The sequence below is a fragment of the Daktulosphaira vitifoliae genome, unplaced genomic scaffold (genome assembly GCF_025091365.1).
Source record: "Daktulosphaira vitifoliae isolate Bord-2020 unplaced genomic scaffold, ASM2509136v1 Scaffold_1, whole genome shotgun sequence".
Taxonomy (NCBI): domain Eukaryota; kingdom Metazoa; phylum Arthropoda; class Insecta; order Hemiptera; family Phylloxeridae; genus Daktulosphaira; species Daktulosphaira vitifoliae.
The window spans coordinates 79,630,901-79,644,261 of NW_026099572.1; the positions used below are offsets into that span (position 1 = coordinate 79,630,901).

The 13,361-nt window shown below is 27.6% G+C and overlaps 1 protein-coding gene across 1 annotated transcript in view; it reads right to left on the bottom strand.

Annotated features, from left to right (window-relative positions):
• The window catches only part of LOC126901242 (cardioacceleratory peptide receptor), a 99,526-nt gene that overhangs the window by 54,341 nt on the left and 31,824 nt on the right, over positions 1 to 13,361 (bottom strand). The gene's annotated exons all lie outside the window — the stretch shown is intronic.

The following is a 13,361-nucleotide window of genomic DNA, read 5'->3' on the forward strand; positions in this document are numbered from 1 at the left end:
TTTTTTTATGAGAAATAATATTTTTTAATAAACCCTTTTTCATTCGACATACTTTATCTTAATCAAGATATTAATAAGGAACCAGCAGATCAAGTAGCTTTTGGAATAAAACACCAATTTTTTTTAAATTAAACACTATCTAAAGATTTGCATCGAAGCGTTTATTTTTGATAGTGATTTTAATCACTGTCAGATATCATTATACTTGATCCAACTATGCCACGTCACCACTGTGCTGGGTTTTTTTGAATAATTATTGTCTTCTTAGGCAATGTTTAAAGCATATTTTTCATTACTTATCACTGATATGAAAAAATAAACAATAAAAAAAATTTAAACAAGTAGTTGGGATTAAGGCGAGGAAGTAGAAGAAGAAGAAAAAGAAGTGACGATGTGTCCGATCGGTAACACACCAGTGTCTCGGGTTCGAAACTCGGTCACGAGCGAGAGATCAGTTCGGTAATTGGAGTAGCCATCCCTTTCTCCGGCGACCAACTAATCACCCGTGCCGGAGTAGGTTAAGAAACCTCCTCTTTTATAGTAGGCCGCTATGGCCCTTAATGGGATTAAAAAAGCGATAAAAAAAATATATAATCTATGAATTCTACAGAAAAAAATTAAATTAGTAAAATCTTTAACTTTTAACAGAAACTTCTGTTTAACTTACTCACCTTGGGCTAATTAGCGGTATGGCATTTAACGGTTATTTACTACTAAAGAAAATGGACAAACAGAAGTATTTACAGTAAAAAATACGTATATATTTTTCACTTTGTTACCCCTTCATTAATCGCAGTTCGAACTTGAAGTCTTTTAGCTATTTTATTTTTTGATTGACATATTTGTGGTTTTTTATTAATGGATTTCTTACTCGTTTTGATGACATTTTAATTGGAAAAAAAAATGTTTTACATTTATCCATAAATACAATTAATAATTACAATTGATATTTTTTCACATAAACAGAAATTTTTAATTCCAATTTAATACTATCGTTTTTTTAAATAAATATATTTCTATTGTAATTCAATGTGGAATTAGTAAATACAATAATTACTTAAGGTTTAAATGTTTTAAATCAAACTTCTTAGATGAAATCTTTTTAAAATTTCTTTTAACTTTTAATCAAATTTCATGTTAAAACAAAAAATAAACACGCATATTTTTTATTCACTTCAATTGCATTTCACTGTTAGTCTAATTTAAATAATTTTCCACGAATTGTCTTTTGTGAATTCCATGTTTTATATTAATACAATTCTGGTTTTCATTTAACAACTATTGAATATAATACAATTATACTCAATAAAAATGTTTCCATGGATGAAAATAGTCTAAAATAGTACATACTTATGGAAGAATTTCCTCAGAACTTGCCTTTAAGATATTCAGAATTGAGTTAGGATAAAATTCCAGCTCAATAACTACTGAATTTTATGACCATATAACATTATGCTGTTTATACATTCATCGTTAAGCATTTTTTTTACTTTGATATGATTTTTTAAATAATTAACATGACAGTTTCAAATAATAGATAAATTTTTTTATTTGAGAAATTTATACCAAGAAATTATTTTTTCTACGTTAAAATTATCTTCAAAAAATATTTAAATGTTTGCTAAGTTACAAATTTTATATTATAATTTATTTAAATGAATAATTTAAACATGACAACTTTTAACAGGAATGTTTATAATCAGTTTAGCGAATGAGCGAACAAAAATGATTAAGCAGACTAGTTTAATATAATTTTAAAACAGTACTTTATACTTCTATCTAAAATTTATTTATTCTATTTAATATGCGCTATAATTTTCAGACTAATCTCGAGCGTTCTACGTAATAGTTTTTGAGTTATAATTCAAATAGATATGATCTTATTAGTTGAAACTATTTAAAACATAATTTAATAATTTTTAAAGATTACGTTTCAATTATTAATTAAAAAGAGTATTTTCATTTTTGATTTTATGAAATATTTATAATTATTTGTCTTTTACTTTAACCAATAAATGTGTTTGCTGATTTTAATTGAAATACTATGGAAAGTGACTTTTCATTTTAAGTTCCTTAGTAATAGAAAGCATTCATAAATCGAACATTTAAAACTAATAACCAAACCAGAATAATTTGGTGCATTGAAAAATAAAGTTTTTTTTTTTGATGCACACATTTCATACCGAAGAAGTTTTCTTATTATAACTCCATTGCATATTTCTCTATATTTTTTAATTTAAAACAAAAATATTAATAATAAAGCGAATGGTTTTTAATTCAAAATTATCATAATATTTAAATTTCAATATCGAAAAAAAAAAATTTATATAATAATTTGATAATCGTTACCTCGATTCAAAGAATTCTAAATGACAAAAGTTTCGTTTAAATATTGTAGAATTTTTTTATCCATCACTATTATTAAGCTTATTTAGAACTCAACTCAAATTATGTTGTCTGTGCAAACAAAAAGTTTCTTTATGTTGAAAATAAAGTTAAGAGAGCTGTAGACGTCTGTCGCTTTGATAGTTGTCAAAGTAATACCTTATGAATATCAACCAAACACATTATAAGTGTGCACAAGGTATTAATATCTCGAGGAAACCCAACGGACTTTATTTTATGAGATATTTTTTGAAATATGCCATAGATGCCTCCAGGAGTTTTGGTTTAATTATGGGTATACGTAGTGATATTTGATATAATGAAAAAATTAGTTATAATTATATCATTTAATACACAACCCATACAAGTGTTCAAACATGTTCATAAAGAACTTTTGTTTGTGTTAGAATAAGCGCACAAAAATAATAGTAATAATAAGAAAACGCATCTCATCGAGTAATAAATATTTTATATACTTTACATAATGGTTTTTACAGCATCAGTTTAAGGACATTTTAAACATAACAGAGATTACCTCTATTTAGATTCACCTACACTACATCTTGACGTAATTCATCAAATATTGCAATTATTACGCATTCACACTAATTGATGCTCTTAGTTCATGGTAAATAAACAACACGTTTCGGCTTTAACTTGATTGAAAATGTCTACAAGACATAAATTTTACATTAGATTTGATGAAATACATTATCCGTATCAAACACTTCAGAACTAATTACACCCAATGATAATGTAATATCTTACCAAATGATATTATATACACGCAAATCATAATGATTATTTATCATAACATCACTCAAATTTGCTTTAAACCAAAGTTAACGTCAATGAACTGCGCGAATCGTGAAGGTAGTCATTACATGGCAATACTATTTTGCGAATCTCCTTAGAGTACCAGGAAATTTCAAAGTTTTTGAAAACTACAATTATCACGGTAAATGATTAACCAATAAAATAGCGTTTACAAATGCAAGCGATGATAAAAAATTTCAAGGTTTCGTTTACTAACAGTCCAACTGTTTTGGATAGTTACGACTACGCAGCTAAACTGTTTGCAACCGCTGAAACCGATTAATTTTTATTTTGTAACGAAATTTTTTCATAGAAGTGCTTTTATTGATTCGTGTGATTAATAGACCAATACCAAAGCGTGATGAGTAGTTTATACAGGAAAAAAAAACAATCCAAATAAGAACTCCCATTTCCATGCCTTTTTTTTTATATACCCTGGAGATGTCACGCTATGCGATAAAACGACATGAACATCATCTGCATAATTATAGGAGTACGAATTGACGACTGACGTATGGTAAAAAACTGTAGGTAACAAGTTAACGCGATCTCGAGGGCTTGCAAAGTACAAAAAAGAATAACAAAATCCTATACAAGTTTAGATAAATTTATAAAAATTTCCTAAACATGGAAATTAGCGATAGAGTGAAATCACATGCTTGCAATCAATGCGAATGTTGGCAGATAATCGTTTGAATAAACGTTCAATAAAAAAGACCTAGAAGCGAACGCATCCTCACGAACGGAATGAATCGTTTTTACTGACCAAGTTTGTACTTACATGCAACTGCAAGCAATAATCATGCGAGATTACTTTCTGCAATATTAAACAACACAATTGTAATATATTACAGTGGGATGACCTCATTTTATATTTCGGTTTTTTTTCTTTACATCTACTCCAAAAAAATAATCACAGACTACAGATTTAATGTACATTATCTAAAACTGACTATTCATGTTTGATCGACGCAACATAGAAAGACGATCAAAATATTATTACATATTATTGGGAACGAGAGTAATATTTTCCCATCGCATACAATAAAATCAGAATAACGTCTTTGTTTCTCCTCTTAAATTACATTTAGGTTTTTGATGAAAACACGAAGTACGTTTTACGACGGGACGCGATTCGGATACGTCATGTATTATTTGGCATTATCATTCTTTAATAGGAAACACCAAACTGTTTATTAAATTATTTAATACAGAACAAGTCATCACACGACACTAAAATCCTTACAGTCTTGTTTAGTCGCACTAAAATGATTTTATTTCACCGCTAAAATTATGATTGCTCAGAAATAATTGTACGGAAGACTCGAGAACGCTAGTCGCAGTTAGCAGAGAAATCACGAAACTTTTTATGTCATCATTTTTAATATTCAAATAAATATGCTGAGTAGAAAACGTATCTATAAGTTTTAGATAAATATTTATTCACTCATGTCGTTGTGGCTGATATAAAAATGAGCATATAAAATATAACTAGAAAACAGAACATCGAATGACAGCAACCCTCATCAAACATGTCGATGAAAATTATTTATAGAGTTGAATTTTTAGTTTTGCACCTCTTCATTATAATAAAACATTGTTCAGGTCGACCAATAAAACTTTGGCATTCACAAAATTAATCAATCCTCAATTAATTTATTCTTATAAAATTAAATACCTAAAAACCACAGTTTCTATTGAATATTCCTAAACTATTTAACTTTTGGTAAAATGCGGATCAAGTTATAGTAAATAAAAATGGTAATTTTATTATTAACTAAGCATAGCAGACAAAGGGTTACATTGTAAAAAAAAAAAACTATTTAATTTAAATTTTAAATTGTCACTACAAGACATCTGGGTTTTAAAATCTTTTAAATTTTTAAGCAAGTTGTAAAATAAAATTAAGATAATACAGTATAAACAAGCTTTTATGTTCATTAAAGTATAAATCATTAATATGAGTTTGCTGTCAGTGCTTGGTGATCAAAGAAAATTTGATCTATTTAAAGCAAAATAATAGTATTTTTTTTAATCGAGGTAACATAAGTACAAAGCTTTATTATAAGTAATGGGTATTGAAAAAAATAATTAAAGAAGTTCAACTAACTATGACCATTTTAAAATAACTTTATACCGACGAGATGATGTAGAAATTTTAATACATAAATTTCAATATCCTATACAATTATTGTGAATTCCAAATTTATAAATTTTCTATAAATTTGAAAACTTTCATTGCAATAGAGTAATTCGTGCAGCGAGAAAACAATTTAATGGACGTAGTAATATACTTTCCAATCTTTCTCTAAAAAGTTTTGCAAACGCCATTGAAATAAATATAAGTATTCATTTTGAGTCGTTATAGCAATTGTAACCCGCAGGTAAATTCGTCGAATATAAAAAGTTAAACGTACGTACAAAGTGCAATTCTGTTAAATAAAAGAATACGTTTTGTATGTCCTTAATGGTGTAACGACACTGTACACGTGTAGCATACGTAATTCATGATACTGATCGAGTAAGGCGATGCACTGACCATTATCTTATCTGAGAAACTTAATGAACGTCCGTGATAATAAATTAAGAGACTATTTCATTTATGTTAATAATAGTAATACTACCTCAAGCTAAGAATCTGTTAATTAAAACCGTCTTGTATTTGAATATGTGTACATGAGCTATAGGTGTTTTAGATCGCTATAATGTACAGGATTATATTTTTTAGCTTGGCTTATTTTAAATTGGTAAATGTCATGTAAGTTAAACATTTTGTTAGTTCGTAGTTATTAGATTATTTTTAAAATGTGGTTTGCTCGACATTGATGTGTGAATTAAAAAAAAAAAAAACAGCATTAGATGAACGACTTTGGGTAATAGCGCAATAAAATGTACACTAAAATGGCATCGAATCACAGAAACCGGAATAAGAAAAAAAAACGTGGTTTGCCTTAATATCGGAAATGTGACAAAAGTATTTTTTATCGAACAGGAAAAGCTCTGTAAAGTTTGAAAAAGTACAACATAAATGACGTTATTAGCACAGTGAGATAAAGCCAAATTTGGATAGAAAGATACGATGGACGTTAACAAAACTTTTCTTTCGGTTTCGTATGGCTGTAACTGAGAGTAAAAATAAAATTTGTGAATGAGAGTTTTTGAAACAAAACAAGTGTGAAGGTTAATGTGGGCGGCTACGGCGATGGTTTACGGACCATATTTGTGAGTCGTATTGTCCAAACAGATTAATGATTAGTGCATTATTGACAATGGTGTACTGAACCTAAATGGAAAATATACTGACAACTACTTTACATTTTCATTTTAATTCCTTGATCCATTGTCAAATTTAAAAAATCGCTTTTGACGAATTAGTGTTATTTCACCATAACATTACCTGTAGGATATACCAATAAAACTTTGAATATGTTGTTTAGCAATTATTATAAGTGGAATTTTTTCTTAACTATAGCCAAAAATCGGTTGAACATGAAATGACCAAAAAGTCAGACTGATATTATACTTTTACACTGTGTAAACGACATATTAGCTTCAGAGCGTAAATAAAAAGCTATTAGTTTTACTTTGACTGGTTTTTTCTGAAAGTATATACTGTTTCTCTGTTCTTACTGGACAAATTTGGCGCGAGCATACATCAAAAGATCACAAAACATTTCTAGTTGAAGCTATCAGGGACATTATTTTGAAAAATTCCACTCGTAATAAAAGGAAATTTCCAAAAAATTACAGTTATTATAAAACAGTTACTTTTGATATATTTAGTTTTCATTACACGTTGAAATAGCGTTATAAAATTTGGACGGATTATTGAAACTTTTTATTAATAATACTACAGCTATTTTTTGTCAACGAAAAATTAAAATCATTCCGGTGACTTACCCTCTATGAATAATCGGTCGCTAAAGTCAAAAATCATGTAACTTTTGGTAAATACGACACATTTATTAAAAATTGTGTCAAATACGTAATGAAGCGTTTTACATGAAAGTGATTTTTATTACTGACAGATATCAATCAATACTAATTTAAAGAAATGCCTTCACTCCAGTACACTAGACTTCGACTGTACTTAACTTTTTAAATTTAACAATAAATTAGTACACAAAATTATTAAAAATAAGTTATTATTAAACATTATTAATGGTATATTATCATTAATAAAGTTTTTTAAAGCATAAACAAACGACGTAAAACGAATTACAAACATTAAATTGAGAATTTTACTAAATTAAAATTAAATTTAACAATCATTCTACTGGTTGAAAAATTGTATTAGTTTTTTTGTAGTATATCCCAGTTGAGTCGATTGAAAATACCTCGTTCATATTTCTTTTAGCCTACAAAGAGATCGAATTATATATACACAAAGTTAAAAGAGTTTTTCATCGAAAGAGCAATTAATGCGAGCGTCTGAAAAGATTAATCTTTATCAGCGTATTTTCGTAAATATTTGAATAAAAAATAATTACTAAATCTGATTATAACCATATAGCAATTAGGAATATCAAAAGACGTGTAAAAATATTTTAATTAAGATTTTAATCGGGCAATTAATCTAATATTGTTTCTTTAGCGTTGATTTTACGGATTTCATATCAAGTATCAGTACCCGCCTAGAGTGTGCATCTAAAATTATATGTTATTAGATAGTTGCATGTTTTTTATACACAGTAACGGGAAAATTTCTTCTAACAAGTTTTGTAGATTTGAAAACTAGATCGTGATGCGAAACCAAAGTAAACGTCTATGACAGATAACTCGCGTCATTCGTTTAGGTTCTGAAAACAAATACATTCTTAGTCGATATGAAATTGTAAAAATCACTGTAGCGGAAAAATAAAAGATTCCGCGTGAATTAAATATGTCTACGATTTGTTTTCGATTAAAAAATAGTTAACGTACCGATTTATAACGAAATATTCAATTAATACGGGCACGTTTTTTACATGAATATAGGAAGTCATTGTTTACTGCGCGTTAATTTTAGATAAATTCGGTGGGTGTTTGATTAATTTCAGAATTGAAATCCAAAGAAAACAGTAAATTGGGAATAATAAATGGCACGGCAGTTGATAGATGAAGACGGTCAGAATGATATACGACGGCCGAGCGCAATACGTTTTAATTGCACGGCAATCGGTTGTAAATCGCACGCGATACTGACAGTCGAGTGAGACTGTTGGCACGAGTTGCGGTGTTCGCGTGCGCCTATGGTATTTCCGATGAAATCAATGGTGTCACTCGTAGACGCTAGTGAAAACGGTTTGTCGCGTGCACCAGCGACAATAGTGATTTATAGCGACAAAATAGCGACGATCGAAAATCGCACGTTTACGCGGTGTAATGTCTGAGAAATTACAACTCATAAAAATTAGCGACCGATGCCCGTGAAACCGATCGAGAGAGAATACACAGACACTTGGCAGCGAAATGGACAAATAAACGTGTACGATGAGAACATCTGACGCTATTAAAATATTGTTTGGTAAAAACCACAGGCATGTGCAAGTCTGTAATTTAATGCCGTGCCGTCGGATGTGTAAATATATACTAGTGAGCCGTGTGCGATAAAAAAAGAGCACAAGTATCGAGCGCGATAAACGTTGGAAGGGTAATTTATTAACGTTTAATTAGACACGAGTGTCGAAGGTGAGGTGGTAATCCTGTTGATCAGCAACGGAATCCGACATTATTAAAGAAAAAGATAATATTATTATTGTGATATCAACGTGTTGGGTGGGCGTTACTGGTGCGCTAACGGCGTATAGATTGGACGTGCATAACCACTTGGATTATGAGATGAGTATCTCTAAAAAAAGAAATCATTTAACAATCTAGTGTTCCAAGGAGCGTTGCGTCGACGATAATAAAGACTTTCGAGTACGTTGATTTTACGAGTTCCAGTAGTCGTAACATAGATCATTGAAACATCATAATCGACAGTAAACTTTAAGCTCATAAAAACAGCGTTACTCTTAAATAGATACCATTATAAGTGCAAAGGCGCCTCTATGACCCACACTGTAACAAACTAAATAGATGTCATAAATATAGAAATTATCAGTATAACTAATGGTAACTATTACATTTTGTCGTTTTTATTTTATTTAGTTAATTGATTGTTATATTATTCGTTGTCCAGTAGCGAACGAAATAATCCGGACTAGTCAACATTTCTAAGTTAAATTTTTTTTTTTTTAATTCTGGATTTTTCAATTTTTGGCGTTTTCTAAATTATATATATTTCATTCCGATACTGGATTTCATACTTCAATATGTATATATTTGTCGCGTTGAAACTGAAAAGACAAAGATTATCTTGATAAAACTATCTTTAAAACTTAGATGTTCAAATAGTTAATTCAAATCTACTTGAAAATAGTTTCCAAATGACAGATTTACCGACTGACATATATTGATCAAACATTTAATCTCAACGAAATGAAGTTCTTACATTTTTTTTTTTTTTACTGTTAGGGTCTCGATGGAAAAATCAGGTCACACGGAAAACATTATGTTATCTAGTTATGCCATCGTCACGTGAAGTAGAAGCTATAAACAATAGGTATGTGTAAAATAGATATGGTGACTCCCGGTGTGATAAAATCACAGAATTTCTTTAATAATATAACTTGAATATCGACTAGCATCAACATATCACCTAAAAGAGAAAGTCAAATGTCAATATATAGTTGATAGTGACGACCAAGCAATAATATTCATATGATAATTCATAATTCCTTGAGTATCTATGTGCTGAAAATGTATAACTAGGTTGTGACAAAAAAAAAAACACTATTACTTGAATGTTGATTTTGAAAATACACAATAAAATCTTTGGTATTACAATACTGTAAAAATTATAGGGATGATATAATGGTGTTGTAAAAAATTAATTCTTTTAGGAACTAACATTTATGAAAATATTTTCTTGTAATAACATTTAAAAGAAAAAATAATAATAACTTTTCAATTTCTATATCTTTTGTAGTCTAAATGTTTACTATCTTTTATAACTTTTTATTCAAGTTTTTATTATTTATTTATTTTTTTAATAATGATATTCATTTTAATTGTTAAAGAGAAAATAATAAGAAGTTCTTTCGTTAAGGGTGTACATATAATTCTGAAAAATGAACCTTTAATAACTTGTTTCCTAAGAACTATAAAAACTACAGCTTTGCTTTGTATGTTAACGTCAAAAAACATCTTTCAAAGTTTAAAAATCCTGGGAATTTGTCATATATAACTTTTTAGGAATAGCTCTTCACGCTAAATCTTATTAACGTTATCTTAAGCAGTTGTGTTTATGTTAAAATATCATTTTCGCTATTTAAGGCAATTTCTTTAAATAATACGAAATGAATACTTCACATAATACAGTCTCAAATGTTGTGCACTCTTTTGATTGGTTTTATATAACTGAATAATTTTTACTTCAAAATTGTCGAATACATAATAACTTTATCAATTTAAATAGCAGGGTGGTTAAATAACTTTCTAGTAAAAAATTTAATATATTCATAGTAACTAGCTTGTACAATTTTAACTTGGTTATTTATACTTAGATGAATAGTTGTACTGCTGTCAGTTATTAGCCTATAAATATAAGTAACGTCTTTATGTAAAATACATTATAACCATAAAATGTACTTTAACATTCCATTCGGATAGCTTCTTATTCATAGATAATATAAATTTCTATCTTCAATTGGAGAATAAAAGTGAATGATCTCAAAAATTGTGTTGTTAAAAAATATTTGTCGAATAAAACTTATATTAAACAGCACAGTGTAATTTTACTTTAGTATAGAAGAAAGTATTCACTCATAAAATAATTTAATTCTTCTTTCATTGGCAAGAGTACCTTCAAAATGAAACAATTTTAGCATAGGATCTATTTGATTATACTGATGTAACAATTTTATTCCTATATTGTCACACTATTCTCAAGCTTTACAATTATATCATTTATCAGCAGTCATCAAATCTTCATTAAACCGTCTTACTGGCAAGCAAAGTCCATTCGACGACCACATATTTGTCTTAAACCGCCTACCACCATTTGATGTAAGCAATAAAACATTTTGTTGAATGCGTTAAAATATCATACCACGTTAATGGTTGGGTTTGTACTATGGTTTCTGAAACTGATTACGAACAAAAGTCAACAGCTTTTGTTTATGATCACAGCTACAAGACCAAACGGATGACTTACTAAGAAATGCAAGATATTAAGGAACCCTATAAAAGTCATAGTAAATACATTAAATGTCATATTGTTTTTTTTTCAAACTTTCATTAGATCCGTAAATAAAAAATTACAACTTAATCCATTTTATTTGTTATCTCGAGCTTCTAATGAAATTATTCAAAATAATTTATACATGAATACACTATTTTCAAATGTAATTAAAAATTAAATGCACCATCAATATGAACAAATTGTATAACTTATTTTGCGAGAAATGTTCTGTACGTTGATTTATTTATTAAATCTATAAATAATAATAGTTATTATATTATAAATAACAAGTTTTAATAATTGTATGTATGTTTATTTAAAACATGAAAATAATTATCCCATAGCTTTTCATTATTCAATTAAGATAAATGTCACAGAAACTTGAAGATTAATATATTCGATTATATACATTTTTTCGTTTTTTTAGTAACGGTTAAGACTTACATACCGTGAAGTTACTAACATAATGTGAAAACGCATTTAAAAGTGTGTAAGTAAAGGTTTAATGGTGATATTTTAACAACAATAATGCTTAATGTTTTTTGGCGATTATTATGTAATGCTTAAAAACGTCAGCTCACAGCAAATATGAGCATAAACAGCAAAAGCTTTTAAAAATATGTCCTTATTAAAACTATTAACCGAATTTTATATTTATTGGTACTTTTTTACAATCATAAGGTTGGCTTAACATTAACAAACATCAATGAAATTTTGAATTGATACATTTTCAGGGAGTTTAAAATATAATAGTTTATTTTTATTTTCTTAACCAGAATCTATGATGATAGCTGACGTTATAAATATAATGACAGCTTGAAAATTATACATATAATACCATGTTCTGTTTCGAAAAGCATACCTTTAAGTATAAGTGCACAATTAATTAGAATATTGGAGTTAAAATTGTTATTTTTGTCGATTAGATGTTAAAAACTTTCATGAGTTTTTTTTTATGCACGTAATTTAAAATAAAATGTGAAATCGCAAAATAATTTTTTTAACTTTTTATTTCTAACTGGTATTTAGATGGAACTATGTTCCCCTAGTACCAACCTATATACAATTATGCATTAAAGTCTTATACTATTTTAAAACTAAATGAAATATTGCTAGTCTACAAAGTTAAATCATTTCTCTTAATATAAGAATAATAATATAATACTCTGTACCTATTCAAATGCTAAAACTTATTAAATAATTTAGAAAATTTTTAATTTGTTAAGAAAACATTTTAATTGTTATTTATTGAATCATAAATATTTAAAACTATCGTTAGTAAAGTCGTTTGCAATTGAAAATAAAATAAATAGATTCACTTGTATAAATGTTTTATAAATACTACAGTGAATGATATTTATGTAAAAATATAGTTTTCAAATAAAAACTAATAAAATAAGAAAAATACATGGGATATAAATATATTAAAATTCAATCTATGTAACACTTGAAAGCAAGAAGTTTTGCCTTATAAGTAATCTATTAAAAGTTATTTCTAATACTAATTTAAAACTAATAGCTATTTATTTATCATATCAATGATGGAAATTAAAACAAATTATCTAAAGCTTTATAAAGTTAAAAGTTAATTGATTTTGTGAGTAAGTTTTTTAGTTTTTACGTCCAAACATTGAGTTCATATGGTTTCAATTTTTGTAAAAAATAAATTAATCATAACAGGTTTATCTCTTAGCAAAAAATTCTTCAGTGATACTCTGTTAAAAATAATTAATTTTTAAAATACGTTTTTAGTTACATATAAAATACAAATATACATTTTAATAAATATTAAACATGAAATTTATATTCAGGTTATTTCTTTGTACTTTAAAGTATAATTAAAATACAAATGAAAATGTGAAAATTGTATTTCATATTTATTATTCATATGATT